The sequence below is a fragment of the Larimichthys crocea genome, chromosome XXII (assembly GCF_000972845.2).
Source record: "Larimichthys crocea isolate SSNF chromosome XXII, L_crocea_2.0, whole genome shotgun sequence".
Taxonomy (NCBI): Eukaryota; Metazoa; Chordata; class Actinopteri; family Sciaenidae; genus Larimichthys; species Larimichthys crocea.
Genome location: NC_040032.1, coordinates 7,741,043 through 7,756,093, shown reverse-complemented (window position 1 = coordinate 7,756,093; position 15,051 = coordinate 7,741,043). Strand labels below are relative to the sequence as shown.

General features: G+C 46.5%; 1 long non-coding RNA gene across 1 annotated transcript; it reads left to right on the top strand.

Annotated features, from left to right (window-relative positions):
* The first annotated feature begins 7,205 nt into the window (after nt 1-7,205).
* Nucleotides 7,206-7,819, top strand: LOC113744398 (uncharacterized). Its single transcript, XR_003461485.1, has 3 exons — nt 7,206-7,222; nt 7,315-7,366; nt 7,711-7,819. It is a non-coding gene; the product is annotated as an uncharacterized LOC113744398 (long non-coding RNA).
* The last annotated feature ends 7,232 nt before the right edge of the window (nt 7,820-15,051 follow it).

The following is a 15,051-nucleotide window of genomic DNA, read 5'->3' as shown; positions in this document are numbered from 1 at the left end:
GCCCCTCACCACGGACGCATAGCTGCGGCGCTGCCCTGTGGCCTCGTGACGGTGATGGAAGCGGTATTCGGGTGAACGGCGCCTGGGCCTCTCCTCCCGGGGCCGTCTCAGTCGGTCACGCCGGTAAGAGACCACCGTCCAGCCCTCATCCCTGCTCCTGCCGTACATTGTATGGCCGTGTAAAAAAAGGTGAGAAAAAAATGTGGAAAAAGATTGAGAAAAAATGTGAAAAATTTGAAAAAAGTAGAACAAGCTTTAAAGCAACGTTTCGGTCTGTTTTAGACCTTCTTCAGGCAAGCTTGTTCAAAAAATAGGGGTAAAAATAGTATTTTGTGTGAAAAAAAGGTATAGTTCTCTCTCTGTTTGTCTCTGTGTGTTTCCTTGAGCTCTGTGCAGCAAGTGGAACAGAGAAGCAGGCAGCCTGGCTCTTTATAGAAGGGGAGGAGTGGGCGTAGCCTGCCAGATTTTGAAAGAGGCACTGCCGTTTAACCCCTTCAGGTCTGCCTGATGCATAATATGAAAATTGATTTATTTTTTTAATTTTTTTAGGTGAGTTCCGGGTTTTATTCTTATTCTTTCAGGTAAGTATTGTTTTTCCAGGTGAGTACCAAAATTGTGTTGTATTAATTTTGATTTTTCTCTTTTTTTCAGGGCAGGTAAGTATTATTTTTAAATTTTAAAACAGGTGGATAAGGTGGGTAATAGGTTAGGTCAAAGGTCAAGCTGGGAGTTCAATCTGGTTAGGGTTAGGATAAATGTTCCCGGTTAGGGTTAGGGTTAGGGCTAGGGATTAGGGTTAGGGTTAGGGCCAGGGGTTAAGGGTTAGGGTTAGGGTTAAGGTTAAGGTTAGGGTTAGGGCCAGAGGTTAGGGGTTAGGGTTAGAGCCAGGGACCAGGGGTTAGGGTTAGGGTTAAGATAAGGGTCAGGTGTCGGTGGGAGTATATAAAAGAAACCGGTGATAGTTGCTGTTCATTTTTAAAGGTCAAAGGTCACATCAGAGAAGGTCCCACACCATCCCCAAAATCAGGAGGCGCTGGCCGGTTAGGACATGGAGAGTGGGTGAGTGGTGAGACTCGGCACCGCGAAGCGGTGTCGAGTCTCTATGCACGGGCCATCCTGTTCTGGTTCAGGTGAGTCCTATTTTAGATTGAGACCTTTTGGAGAAATTGTGCCTAATTTTTTTATCCATTCTCTCTCAGCTCGGGCTCTCTGTGTGTTGTTCCAATTTGGATCCCTCTGGAGGACTGTGGCTCGGACAGACGACCATCCATGGGAGACAAAATGGCTGACAACGGGGTTGTGTGTCTCTCTCCGTGTACGGATGTTATATCTGTGTTGGGTGAAGCGCTGGAGGAGCGTGTTTTTGGTCTCCCCGACATATTGGAGCCCGCAGGTCTGACAGTAGATCAAATATACACAGTTTTTAGAGTGTGGATTTCCCCGGGTCATAGTCTTGAAGACTGTTTTGTTTGCATGGCTGTGTATCCATGTGAGATGTTTGAAAAATTCCCCTTGACCCTGGGTTTAGAGATGGTCAGTGGTCTGATTTTGGCTTTGACCAGGTAATCCTGAAGATTTTTGTTTTTCTAAAAGCCGCTATAATTTGTATTTTTTCAGATGGTCCAGATTGATAATTTTGTTATTAAAGTTGTCTTTGATTTCCTAATTAATTGTATTGCAGGTCTGGAGTAAGTAGTGACGAAAGGGAGGAGCTCTCCCGTCTCCGTCGGCCGTGTCTCCAAAAAGGTTTTGAGGGCCTCCCTTCGAAGGAGCGCGCATAGCCCCTGGCGGCTAACGCTCTGAAGAGTGTTTTTGTGGCCATCATGAAATCGCTCTGGTGAGTGCAAATCCTATGGAATCGTAAAGTTGTGATTTCAATAACCCTTTGTATGTATGTTTCGGATGGTGGCTGGTTTATGGAGCAGAGCATGGGTGTCTGTTTCTTTAAAAAATACTTTGATATCAATTTGTTGTTTTGTCGAAAGTTTATCCCCTTGTAGGTGGTGGTATCCAGGAAGTCGACCGACGTGGTGCTGGTGGTGGATTTCAGCTTGATGGAGGGTTATGATTATTCAAGGTGAGTAAAAACTGTTCAAATTCCTCCCTGGAATAGGGCCGACCCCCCAGATGTCATCCAAATACCTATAATAATGTGTGGGTTTCTGTTTGCAGGATGCCAGGGCAGATGCTCCCATCCGCCATGAAAATGTTTGCGTATGCCGGTGCGAATTTCTTTCCCATGGCAGTGCCTTTAATTTGCAGATAGAAATTACTGTCGAATTCAAAATCATTTCTTCTGAGATTAATTTCTAATAACTGTAAAATTTCTTTGTCTGGCCTGTTCTATCTGGATATTTAATAAAATGTTTTTTATAGCTTGAATGCCTTCGTCTATATCAAATTTGTATACAAACTGTCTATATATATGTAAACAGAATGCAGTCTGGAGGGGACATGGAGTTTTTTGACTGTGTCGACAAAATGATAAGTGTCTTTAAGGTATCCAACATGTTTGTTGGATAAGGGATTAATATAGTGATCAATAAATTGGGCTGTATAATATGTCTCGCTGTCACAGTCCGACACTATGGGCCCGGGCGGAATCTCAAAAGGAACACTCCACTTTGAGGGCTCCTTGTGGATTTTGGGGAGGAGATAAAAAAGTCTGGGCCTCGGGATCGGGTTACCCACCAGGTAAGTATACTGTTTTTTCTTTATAAATCCTTTATTAATAATGATGAATAATTTGTTTAACTATTTTTTTCGTCTCAGGATAAATGGGTTCCTTTAAAGGGGAATAATATTTTCTGTCGTTTAATTGTCTATAACCCTCAAATAGATACTGTTCCCTGTCCATTATGACCACCGCACTTCCCTTATCTGCAGGTTTTATAAGGATGTTTTTGTTTTCTGTCAATCCCTCAGAGCTGCAGTTTCTCGTGACTCAGATTGGCTCTGGGTTCGGACGGATGGAAATGGTTTTCAAAGTAATGAAATCTGCTTTGTCAAATCTGTGACTTCTGGTGGTAACCTTGATAAGGAGGGCTCCATTCAGATTTGTGGTGAAGGGGATGAAAGGCCTGACTTTTTTATTTGAAAATAAACATTGAGTTTGATTCTCCTATGATATTGTTGTAGATCCCATTTGCTCTGCTCCAGCATGTTTCCTGGCTCCCCTGCTGGGGATGAGGAGAGGCCTCTATTCAGCAGTGTGAATTGGGGCTGAGTAAGTTTAAATTTTTGTGCCAAAACCATGACATTTTTCGACCCCTCCTGATCATGCAGGCTTACGGGGACATGAATTTTACATAACCCATCCAGTATTCCAACATGTGTTTGGCTGTGGTTTTGGTCCAGTGTATTTTGTCTTGTACTGTAGCAAATAATTTGGATTGCAGCTTTGGGATGTAGCAGCAGTGCTTCGGATCAGCCCATTCAGGTGTGCCAGGCAGGACTGCTCCTCCAGAGGTAGGCATCTGAAAAATTAATTAAAGGAACCCAAACCTCAGCCGACGGGAATTTAGCCTCAGCAGCCTGAATGTGGCTAGTAGCTGCTGGCTGAGTATTGTTTTTGGCACAGTGTTTTTGTTATTTAACCCAACGACAAGATTATTTTTTCCACATGGGTGGAGGTGGTACTTTTGTCGATCAGTGCCTTTGCATGTGCTAATGTGGCTCCTGGATAGCTCTCAATTTGTACGTGTCGGCTTTCAAAGGGGGGCATTTGGCCAAATTAGAGTCCCTATGATAGCCCACTGTTTTCGTATGTTAAGGCCCCAATCCTCCATTTTATTGTTTGTGTTTATGTGTCTTGTAGGTCTCCTGATAGCAGGATCTGGTGTGGTGGGCTGTGCTATAGCCCGTTTAGGCCGTAGTGAGAGCCCATTTGTCTTGCTCTCCTAAGGCTTCTCATCCTGGCTGGAGTGGCCTGGGTGGGAGGGGTGATCTCCGGGCTTTTTGGAGGGGGATCGAGGCTCCTTCAGATGAGAGACACGTGATGGAATCGGATGTGTAGGCAACAGCTGGGTTAGACGGAACGGCTGCCCACGGGCTCAGCCGCCAACGGGGGGCAGTCGGCGCCGCGGGAGGATCATCTCCAGGTAAGTTTTCATTTTGGTTTTCTGTTTTCTCTGGTGCCAGGATCCCTGACCTCCGGCTTCTCTGGGGTTTTGGAGGTGACTGTGGAAGGAGATCCACAGAGGCAGCGGGTGTCAGATGAGGAGGGGGTTCCTGAGGTATTGCCGTATCCATAATGTTAATTAGTTTCCCTCTTGTGGAGGAGACCATCCCCCGTTTCCCAGTCATCGTGGCTGTGTCCACGCGGCTGGTGTCCGGGCTCTCTCCGGGACCTGAACCGGTGGTGGAGAGTGAGCCGTGTTGTTCCGGTACGGCAGGTGGAGAGGAGCCACGGGCCCCCACCAGGGCCTCCCCTCTTGTTTTAAGGTCTGCGTTAACCCTCTCTGTGTGGATGAATGCTTTGATGTCATGTTTTGTGGTGACTTGTGTTTTCTGTTTTTTTGTTACAGGAGGTCGGGGAGGCGGTGGGCTGTCAGGCCCCCTCTCCTTCTCTCTCTCCATCGTGGGCTCGAGCTCGGCGACCATAAAGGCCTCTACCTGCTCCAGGGTTTCGGACCGGAGCCGTCTCCCCAGGTTCCTCTTGCCCAAACGGTGGCGATTGGAAGGGGCCTCGCCACTCTCCCTTTGAGAGCCCCTTTAAGGTAAGAAGCTCTTTTTCCAGGGAGTCAGTGTAATGATCCCTTAGGATAACATTGTTGGTGTTCCCAGTTTTTTGCATTTCCCTCAATGAGGAGTTTGGTCTCCTCATTAGGGCTGGCCGGTTTAATTGTGGTGATGAGGTGTTCGTCAGTTTTTGGATTGAGGGGGGGGCGGTTTGTCAGAATCCACGTTATTCAGGTGGTGGGCTATTTTGATGATTGTATGTATGGTTCTGATTTTGATGCAAAGTCCGGGCTGAGGACTGAGGTTTGTTTCTTCCCTGTTTCCCTCCCTCCTTTCCCTGTGTGTGTTTCTCCCTGTGTCCTGTGTCGTGTAACGTGTGTTCTGGTTTGTGAAGTTTCACAGGTTGTTTTTTGGGGCCATGTGGCCCCTGGTACGAAAAATTGTGGCCTATAGCCATGCTCCACATGGTGGTGGTAGCGTTGAGGGTAGCCGCCCTGACGTCCGTGGCCCCTCACCACGGACGCATAGCTGCGGCGCTGCCCTGTGGCCCGTGACGGTGATGGAAGCGGTATTCGGGTGAACGGCGCCTGGGCCTCTCCCCGGGGCCGTCTCAGCGGTCACGCCGTAAGAGACCACCGTCCAGCCCTCATCCCTGCTCCTGCCGTACATTGTATGGCCGTGTTAAAAAAGGTGAGAAAAAATGTGGAAAAAGATTGAGAAAAAATGTGAAAAATTTGAAAAAAGTAGAACAAGCTTTAAAGCAACGTTTCGGTCTGTTTAGACCTTCTTCAGCAAGCTTGTTCAAAAATAGGGGTAAAAAGTTATTTTGGTGAAAAAAGGTATATTCTCTCTCTGTTTGTCTGTGTGTTTCCTTGAGCTCGTGCAGCAAGTGGAACAGAGAAGCAGGCAGCCTGGCTCTTTATAGAAGGGGAGGAGTGGGCGTGTCCTGCCAGATTTTGAAAAGGCACTGCCGTTTAACCCTTCAGGTCTGCCTGATGCATAATATGAAAATTGATTTAATTTTTTTAATTTTTTTAGTGAGTTCCGTTTTATTCTATTCTTTCAGGTAAGTATTGTTTTTCCAGGTGAGTATCAAAATTTGTGTATTAATTTTGATTTTTCTCTTTTTTCAGGCAGGTAAGTATTTTTAAATTTAAAACAGGTGGATAAGGTGGGTAATAGGTTAGGTCAAAGGTCAAGCTGGGAGTTCAATCTGGTTAGGGTTAGGATAAATGTTCCCGGTTAGGGTTAGGGTTAGGGCTAGGATAGGGTTAGGGTTAGGGCCAGGGGTTAAGGGTTAGGGTTAGGGTTAAGGTTAAGTTAGGGTTAGGGCCAGAGGTTAGGGGTTAGGGTTAGAGCCAGGGACCAGGGGTTAGGGTTAGGGTTAAGATAAGGGTCAGGTGTCGGTGGGAGTATATAAAAGAAACCGGTGATAGTTGCTGTTCCTTTTAAAGGTCAAAGGTCACATCAGAGAATGTCCCACACCATCCCCAAAATCAGGAGGCGCTGGCCGGTTAGGATCTGGAGAGTGGATGAGACTCGGCACCGCGAAGCGGTGTCGAGTCTCTATGCACGGGCCATCCTGTTCTGGTTCAGGTGAGTCCTATTTTAGATTGAGACCTTTTGGAGAAATTGTGCCTAATTTTTTTATCCATTCTCTCTCAGCTCGGGCTCTCGTGTGTTGTTCCAATTTGGATCCCTCTGGAGGACTGTGGCTCGGACAGACGACCATCCATGGGAGACAAAATGGCTAACAAGGGGTGTGTGTGTCTCTCTCCGCGTACGGATGTTATATCTGTGTTGGGTGAAGCGCTGGGGAGGAGCGTGTTTGGTCTCCCCGACATATTGGAGCCCGCAGGTCTGACAGTAGATCAAATATACACAGTTTTTAGAGTGTGGATTTCCCCGGGTCATAGTCTTGAAGACTGTTTTGTTTGCATGGCTGTGTATCCAGTGAGATGTTTGAAAAATTCCCCGACCCCTGGGTTTAGAGATGGTCAGTGGTCTGATTTTGGCTTTGACCAGGTAATCCTGAAGATTTTTGTTTTTTCTAAAAGCCGCTATAATTTTGTATTTTTTCAGATGGTCCAGATTGATAATTTTGTTATTAAAGTTGTCTTTGATTTTCCTAATTAATTGTATTGCAGGTCTGGAGTAGTAGTGACGAAAGGGAGGAGCTCTCCCGTCTCCGTCGGCCGTGTCTCCAAGAAGGTTTTGAGGGCCTCCCTTCTGAAGGAGCGCGCATAGCCCCTGGCGGCTAACGCTCTGAAGAGTTTTTGTGGCCATCATGAAATCGCTCTGGTGAGTGCAATCCTATGGAATCGTAATAGTTGTGATTTCAATAACCCTTGTATGTATGTTTCGGATGGTGGGGCTGGTTTTTAGGAGCAGAGCATGGGTGTCTGTTTCTTAAAAAATACTTTGATATCTAATTTGTTGTTTGTCGAAAGTTTATCCCCTTGTAGGTGGTGGTATCCAGGAAGTCGACCGACGTGGTGCTGGTGGTGGATTTCAGCTTGATGGAGGGTTATGATTATTCAAGGTGAGTAAAAAACGTCAAATTCCTCCCTGGAATAGGGCCAGACCCCCAGATGTCATCCAAATACTATAATAAGTGTGGGTTTCTGTTTGCAGGATGCCAGGGCAGATGTCTCCCACTCCGCCATGAAAATGTTTGCGTATGCCGGTGCGAATTTCTTTCCCATGGCAGTGCCTTTAATTTGCAGATAGAAATTATGTCGAATTCAAAATCATTTCTTCTGAGATTAATTTCTAAAACTGTAAAATTTCTTTGTCTGGCCTGTCTTATCTGGATATTTAATAAAATGTTTTTTATAGCTTGAATGCCTTCGTCTATATCAATATTTTGATACAAACTGTCATATCTAATGTAAACAGAATGCAGTCTGAGGGGACATGGAGTTTTTGACTGTGTCGAAAAATGATAAGTGTCTTAAGGTATCCAACATGGTTGGATAAGGGATTAATATAGTGATCAATAAATTGGGCTGTATAAATGCGCTGTCACAGTCCGACACTATGGGCCTCCCGGGCGGAATCTCAAAAGGAACACTCCACTTTGAGGGCTCCTTGTGGATTTTGGGGAGGAGATAAAAAAGTCTGGGCCTCGGGATCGGGTTACCACCAGGTAAGTATACTGTTTTTTCTTTATAAATCCTTTATTTAATAATGATGAATAATTGTTTAACTATTTTTTTCGTCTCAGGATAAATGGGTTCCTTTAAAGGGGAATAATATTTTCTGTCGTTTAATTGTCTATAACCCTCAAATAGATACTGTTCCCGTCCATTATGACCACCGCACTTCCCTTATCTGCAGGTTTATAAGGATGTTTTTGTTTTCTGTCAATCCTCAGAGCTGCAGTTTCTTCGTGACTCAGTGGCTCTGGGTTCGGACGGATGGAAATGGTTTTCAAAGTAATTGAAATCTGCTTTGATCAAATCTGTGACTTCTGGTGGTAACCTGGAATGGTGGGGGCCCCGGGGGCGCCTCTCCCCTGGCCGTCCCGGAAACACCGGCTCACTTCCCCAAACCCCGACCGACGTTCAGGTCCCCGGACAAGAGGCCCGGACAACCGAGCCGCGTGGGACAAGAGACAGCCACGGATGATGCTTATATAAGACAAACGGGGAGGGTCTCCTCCACAAGAGGGAAACAATAATCTAACATAGATGGCACCAACGGCAGATACCTCAGCAACCCCCTCCTCAATCTGCACCAAACACCCCCGTAACACCCGACCCGCTGCCCTCGGTGGTTCCCTTCCACAGTCACCTCCCAACACCCGAGAGAAGCCGGACGTCAAGGATCACGGCAGCACCCGCGAAAAGAGAAAACATACTATAGAAACCCAACAATGAAAACTATATCCGCACAATAGTATTCTGATACAATCCACTCAGCCGGCGGCGTCCCATCCTGGCCTCCCCGACGCGCCTGTACGTGTTGCCTGAGCCCGTGCCTCGACGCCAGAGGCCGATTCAACCAGTTCCAAATTAACACCACTGGCACTGTCAAAGCCTCTGAGAAACGTTGTCGCTTACAGCATTCCTAAAATCACAATGCACCGATAGTCTACTGTCACAAATCTATAAGACGCTAGCCTCGATCCCACTCCAAAAAACGCCTTGAACGGAGATTCACGACCGCCCAACCGACAGGCACACCCACCAAGGATATGAGCAAGCCTTAGCGGACTAGAACAACGTACTAATGAAACACTCTGTGACGCGTCCGCATACGGCCTAAACGGGTGACCGTATTAGCAACAGACCCATCGTGTCCATACGAGAAAAAGAGCCTGCTATCTAGCTCACTACCATCAGAACCCATAAAAAGCACAAAAATAACGGAGAGGATCGGGGCCTTAACATATCGAAAACAGTGGGCTATCATAGGGGACTCTAATTTGGCCAAAATTGCCCCTCCCGGGTGCGGGATGAAAAGCCGCAGGCACGCTTACAAAGTGGTCAGCTACCAGGAGCACATTGCACATGCAAAGGCACTGATCGACAAACAAAGTACCACCTCCACCCATGTGGAAAATAATCTTGTCCGTTCGGAGGGTAAATAACAAAAACACTGTGCCAAAAAACAATACTCACCAGCACTACACTAGCCACAATCAGGCTGCTGAGGCTAAATTCCCGTCGGCTGAGGTTTGGGGTCCTTTAATTAATTTTTTCAGATGCCCTACCTCTGGAGGAGCAGTCCTGCCTGGCACACCTTGATGATGGGCTGATCCAAAGCAGACTGCTGCTACATCCACAAGCGGCAATCCAAATTATGGCTACAGTACAAGACAAAGACAACGGGACCAAAACCACAGCCAACACATGTTGGAGATGGATGGTTTATTAAAATTCATGTCCCCGTAAGCCTGCAGGATTCAGGAGGGGTCGAAAAATGTCTGGTTTGGACAAAAATTTAAACTTACTCGGCCCCAATTCACCGCTGAAGTAGAGGCCCTCTCCTTCATCCCCAGCAGAGGAGCCAGAGGAACATGCTGGAGCAGAGCAAATGGGATCTACAACAATATCATAGAGAATCAAACTCAATGTTTGTTCAAAATAAAAAAGTCAGCCTTTCATCCCCTTCACCACAAATCTGAATGGAGCCCTCCCTTATCAAGGTTACCACCAAAATCACAGATTGATCAAAGCAGATTTCAATACTTTTGAAAACTATTTCCATCCGTCCGAACCCAGAGCCAATCTGAGTCACGAAGAAACTGCAGCTCTGAGGGAATTGACAGAAAAACAAAAACATCCTATAAAACCTGCGATAAGGGAAGTGCGGTGGTCATAATGGACAGGGAACAGTATCTATTTGAGGTGTATAGACAATTAAACGACAGAAAATTTATTCCCCTTTAAAGGAACCCATTTATCCTGAGACGAAAAAAATAGTTAAACAAATTATTCAATCATTATTAAATAAAGGATTTATAAAGAAAAAACAGTATACTTAACTGGTGGGTAACCCGATCCCGAGGGCCCGACTTTTTTATCTCCTCCCCAAAATCCACAAGGAGCCCTCAAAGTGGAGTGTTCCTTTTGAGATTCCGCCCGGGAGGCCCATAGTGTCGGACTGGACAGCGAGACATATTATACAAGCCCAATTTATTGATCACTATATTAATCCCTTATCCAACAAACATGTTGGATACCTTAAAGACACTTATCATTTTGTCGACAGCAGTCAAAAAACTCCATTCCCCCTCAGCTGCATTCTGTTTACATTAGATATAGACAGTTGTATAACAATATTGAGAGGAGACGAAGGCATTCAAGCTATAAAAAACATTTTATTAATATCCGATAAGAACAGGCCAGACAAGAAATTTTACAGTTATTAGAAAATTAATCTCAGAAGAAATGAGTTTGAATTCGACAGTAATTTCATCATGCAAATTAAAGGCACTGCCATGGGAAAGAAGTCGCACCGGCATAATCGCAAACATTTTCATGGCGGAGTGGGAGACATCTGCCCTGGCATCCTGCAAACAGAAACCCACACATGAATTATAGGTATTTGGATGACATCTGGGGGGTCTGGCCCTATTTCCAGGGAGGAATTTGAACATTTTTACTCACCTTGAATAATCATAACCCGTCCATCAAGCTGAAATCCACCACCAGCACCACGTCGGGCGACTTCCTGGATACCACCACCTACAAGGGGATAAACTTTCGACAAACAACAAAATTAGATAATCAAAGTATTTTTTAAAGAAACAAGACACCCATGCTCTGCTCCATAAAACAGCCACCATCCGAAACATACATACAAGGGTTATTTGAAAGTCACAACTATTACGATTCATAGGATTGCACTCACCAGAGCGATTTCATGATGGCAACAAAAACACTCTTCAGAGCGTTAGCCGCCAGGGCTATGCGCGCTCCTTCAGAAGGGAGGCCCTCAAAACCTTCTTGGAGACACGGCCGACGGAGACGGGAGAGCTCCTCCTTTCGTCACTACTTACTCCAGACCTGCAATACAATTAATTAGGAAATCAAAGACAACTTTATAACAAAATTACAATCTGGACTCTAAAAAATACAAAATAATTATAGCGGCTTTTAGAAAAAACAAAAATCTGTCAGGATTACCTGGTCAAAGCAAAATCAGACCATGACCATCTAAACACAGGGGTCAAGGGGAATTTTTCAAACATCTCACATGGATACAACCATGAAAACAAACAGTCTTCAAGACTATGACCCGGGGAAATCCACACCTAAAAACTGTGTATATTTGATCTACTGTCAGACCTGCGCGGGCTCCAATATGTCGGGGACGACCAAAACACGCTCCTCACCAGCGCTTCACCCAACACAGATTAACATCCGAACGCGGAGAGAGACCACAACAACCCCTTGTCAGCCATTTTGTCTCCCATGGATGGTCGTTGTCCGAGCCACAGTCCTCCAGAGGGATCCAAATTGGAACAACACACAGAGAGCCCGGGCTGAGAGAGAATGGATAAAAAATTAGGCACAATTTCTCCCCAAAAGGTCTCAATCTAAAATAGGACTCACCTGAACCAGAACAGGATGGCCCGGCATAGAGACTCGACACCGCTTCGCGGTGCCGAGTCTCACCCACTCTCCATGTCCTAACGGCACGGCCAGCCGCCTCCTGATTTTGGGGAGGGTGTGGGACCTTCTCTGATGTGACCTTTGACCTTTAAAAGGAACAGCAACTATCACCGGTTTTCTTTTATAACTACTCCCACCGACACCTGACCCTTATCTTAACCCTAACCCAACCCTGGTCCCTGGCTCTAAACCCTAACCCCTAACCTCTGGCCCGAACCCTAACCTTAACACTTAACCCAACCCTAACCCTTAACCCCTGGCCCTAACCGAACCCTAATCCCTAGCCCTAACCCGAACCCGAACCGGAACATTTATCCTAACCGAACCAATGGAACCTCCAGCTTGACCTTTGACCAACCTACTTACCCACCTTATCCACCGTTTTAAATTTAAAGAAATACTTACCTGCCCTGAAAAAAAGAGAAAAATCAAAATTAATACAACATAATTTCGATACTCCCTGGAAAAACAATACTCCCGAAAGAATAAGATAAAACCCGGAACTCACCTAAAAAAAGAAAAAATATTTCAATGATTTATATAATATACCTGAAGATATATATGGGGTGTGTTTATTATTTCATCGGATGCATCAGCAGACGAAAGGGTTTAAACGGCAGTGCCTTTTTCAAAATCTGGCAGCAAACCCCACTCCTCCCCTTCTATAAAGAGCCAGGCTGCCTGCTCCTCTGTTCCACTGCTGCAACAGAGCTCAAGGATACCACACAAGACAACAGAGAGAGAAATTATACCTTTTTTTACACAAAATAACTTTTTTCACCCCAATTTTTTGAACAACTTGCTGAAGAAGGTCCTAAAACAGACGAAACGTTGCTTAAAGCTTGTTCTAACTACTTTTTTCAAATTTTTGCACATTTTTTCTCATTCTCAATCTTTTTCCACATTTTTTTCTCACCTTTTTTTACACGGCCATACAATGTACGGCAGGAGCAGGGAGGAGGGCTGGACGGTGGTCTCTTACCCGGCGTGACCGCCTGAGACGCGCCGGGAGGAGAGGCCCAGGCGCCGTTCACCCCGAATACGCTTCCATCACATCACAGGCCACAGGGCAGCGCCGCAGCATGCGTCCGTGGTGAGGGCCACGGACTCAGGGCGGCTACCCTCAACGCTCCAACACACCATGTGGAGCATGGCTATAGGCCACAATTTTTCGTACCAGGGGCCACATGGCCCCAAAAAACAACCTGTGAAATACTTCACAAACCAGAACACACGTTACACGACACAGGACACGGGAGAAACACACACAGGGAAAGGAGGGAGGGAAACAGGTAAGAAAACAAACCTCAGTCCTCAGACCGGACTTTGGCATCAAATCAGAACCATACATACATCATCAAAAGCCCACCACCTGAATACGTGGATTCTGACAACCACCCCCCCCCTACAATCCAAAAACTACGAAACACACCTCATCACCACAATTAAAACCGCCAGCCCTAATGAGAGACCAAACTCCTCATTGAGGGAAATGCAAAAAACTGGGAACACACAACATGTTAATCCTAAGGGATCATTACACTGACTCCCGGGAAAAAGAGCTTCTTACCTTAAAGGGGCTCTCAAGGGAGAGGGGCGAGGCCCCTTCCAAATCGCCACCCGTTTGGGCAAAGAGGAACCTGGAGACGGCTCCGGTCTCGAAACCCGGAGCAGGTAGAGGCCTTTATGGTCGCCGAGCTCGAGCCCACGATGGAGAGAGAGAAGGAAGAGGGGGCCTGACGCACCCACCGCCTCCCGACCTCCTGTAACAAAAAACGAAAACACAAGTCACACCACAAAACATGACATCAAAGCATTCATCCCACACAGAGGGTTAACGCAGACCTTAAAACAAGAGGGGAGGCCCTGGTGGGGGCCCTGGGCTCCTCTCCACCTGCCGTACGGAAACACCGCTCACTCTCCACCACCGGTTTCAGGTCCCGGAGAGAGCCCGGACACCGAGCCGCGTGACACAGCCACGATGACTGTAGAACCAGGGGGATGGTCTCCTCCACAAGAGGAAACATAGATTAATTATTGGATACGGCAATACCTCAGGAACCCCCTCCTCATCTGACACCCCTGCCTCTGTGGATCTCCCTTCCACAGTCACCTCCAAACCCCAGAGAACCGGAGGTCAGGGATCCTGGCACCAGAAAAAACAGAAAACCAAAATGAAAACTTACCTGAGATGATCCTCCCGCGGCCCAGACTGCCCCCACGTTGGCGGCTGAGCCCGTGCGGCAGCCGTTCCGTCTAACCCATGGTTGCCCTACACATCCGATTCACATCACGTGTCCCTCATCGGAAAGAGCCTCGATCCCGCCTCAAAAGCCCGGAGATCACCCCCTCCCACCCAGCCCACTCAGCCAGGATGAGAAGCCTTAGGAAGCAGGACAAATGAGGGCTCTCACTACGGCCTAAACGGGCTATAGCACAGCCCACCACGCCAGATCCTGCTATCAGGAGACCTACAAGACACATAAACACAAACAATAAAATGGAGGATGGGGCCTTAACAAGAAAACAGGGCTATCATAGGGGACTCTAATTTGGGCCAAAATGCCCCCTTTGGAAAGCCGACACGTACAAATTGAGAGCTATCCAGGAGCACATTAGCACATGCAAGCACGATCGACAAAAGTACACCTCCACCCAGGTGGAAAAAATATTTGCGTTCGGGTTTAAATAACAAAACACTGTGCCAAAAACAATACTCAGCCAGCACTGACGACTACCACAATTCAGGCTGCTGAGGCTAAATTCCCGTCGGTGAGGTTTGGGTTCCTTTAATTAATTTTTCAGATGCCTACCTCTGGAGGAGCAGTCCTGCCTGGCACACCTGAAGGGCTGATCCAGAAGCACTGCTGCTACATCCAAAGCTGCAATCCAATTATTTGCTACAGTACAAGACAAAATACACTGAACCAAAACCCAGCCAAACACATGTTGAATACTGGATGGGTTATGTAAATCATGTCCCCGTGCCTGCATGATCAGGAGGGGTCGAAAAATGTCATGGTTTTTGGCACAAAAATTTAAACTTACTCAGCCCCAATTCACACTGCTGAATAGAGGCCTTCCTTCATCCCAGCAAGGGAGCCAGAGGAACATGCTGGAGCAGAGCAAATGGATCTAACAACAATATCATGGAGAATCAAACTCAATGTTTATTTTCAAAATAAAAAAGTCAGGAGGCCTTTCATCCCTTCACCCACAAATCTGAATGGAGCCCCTCACTGTATCA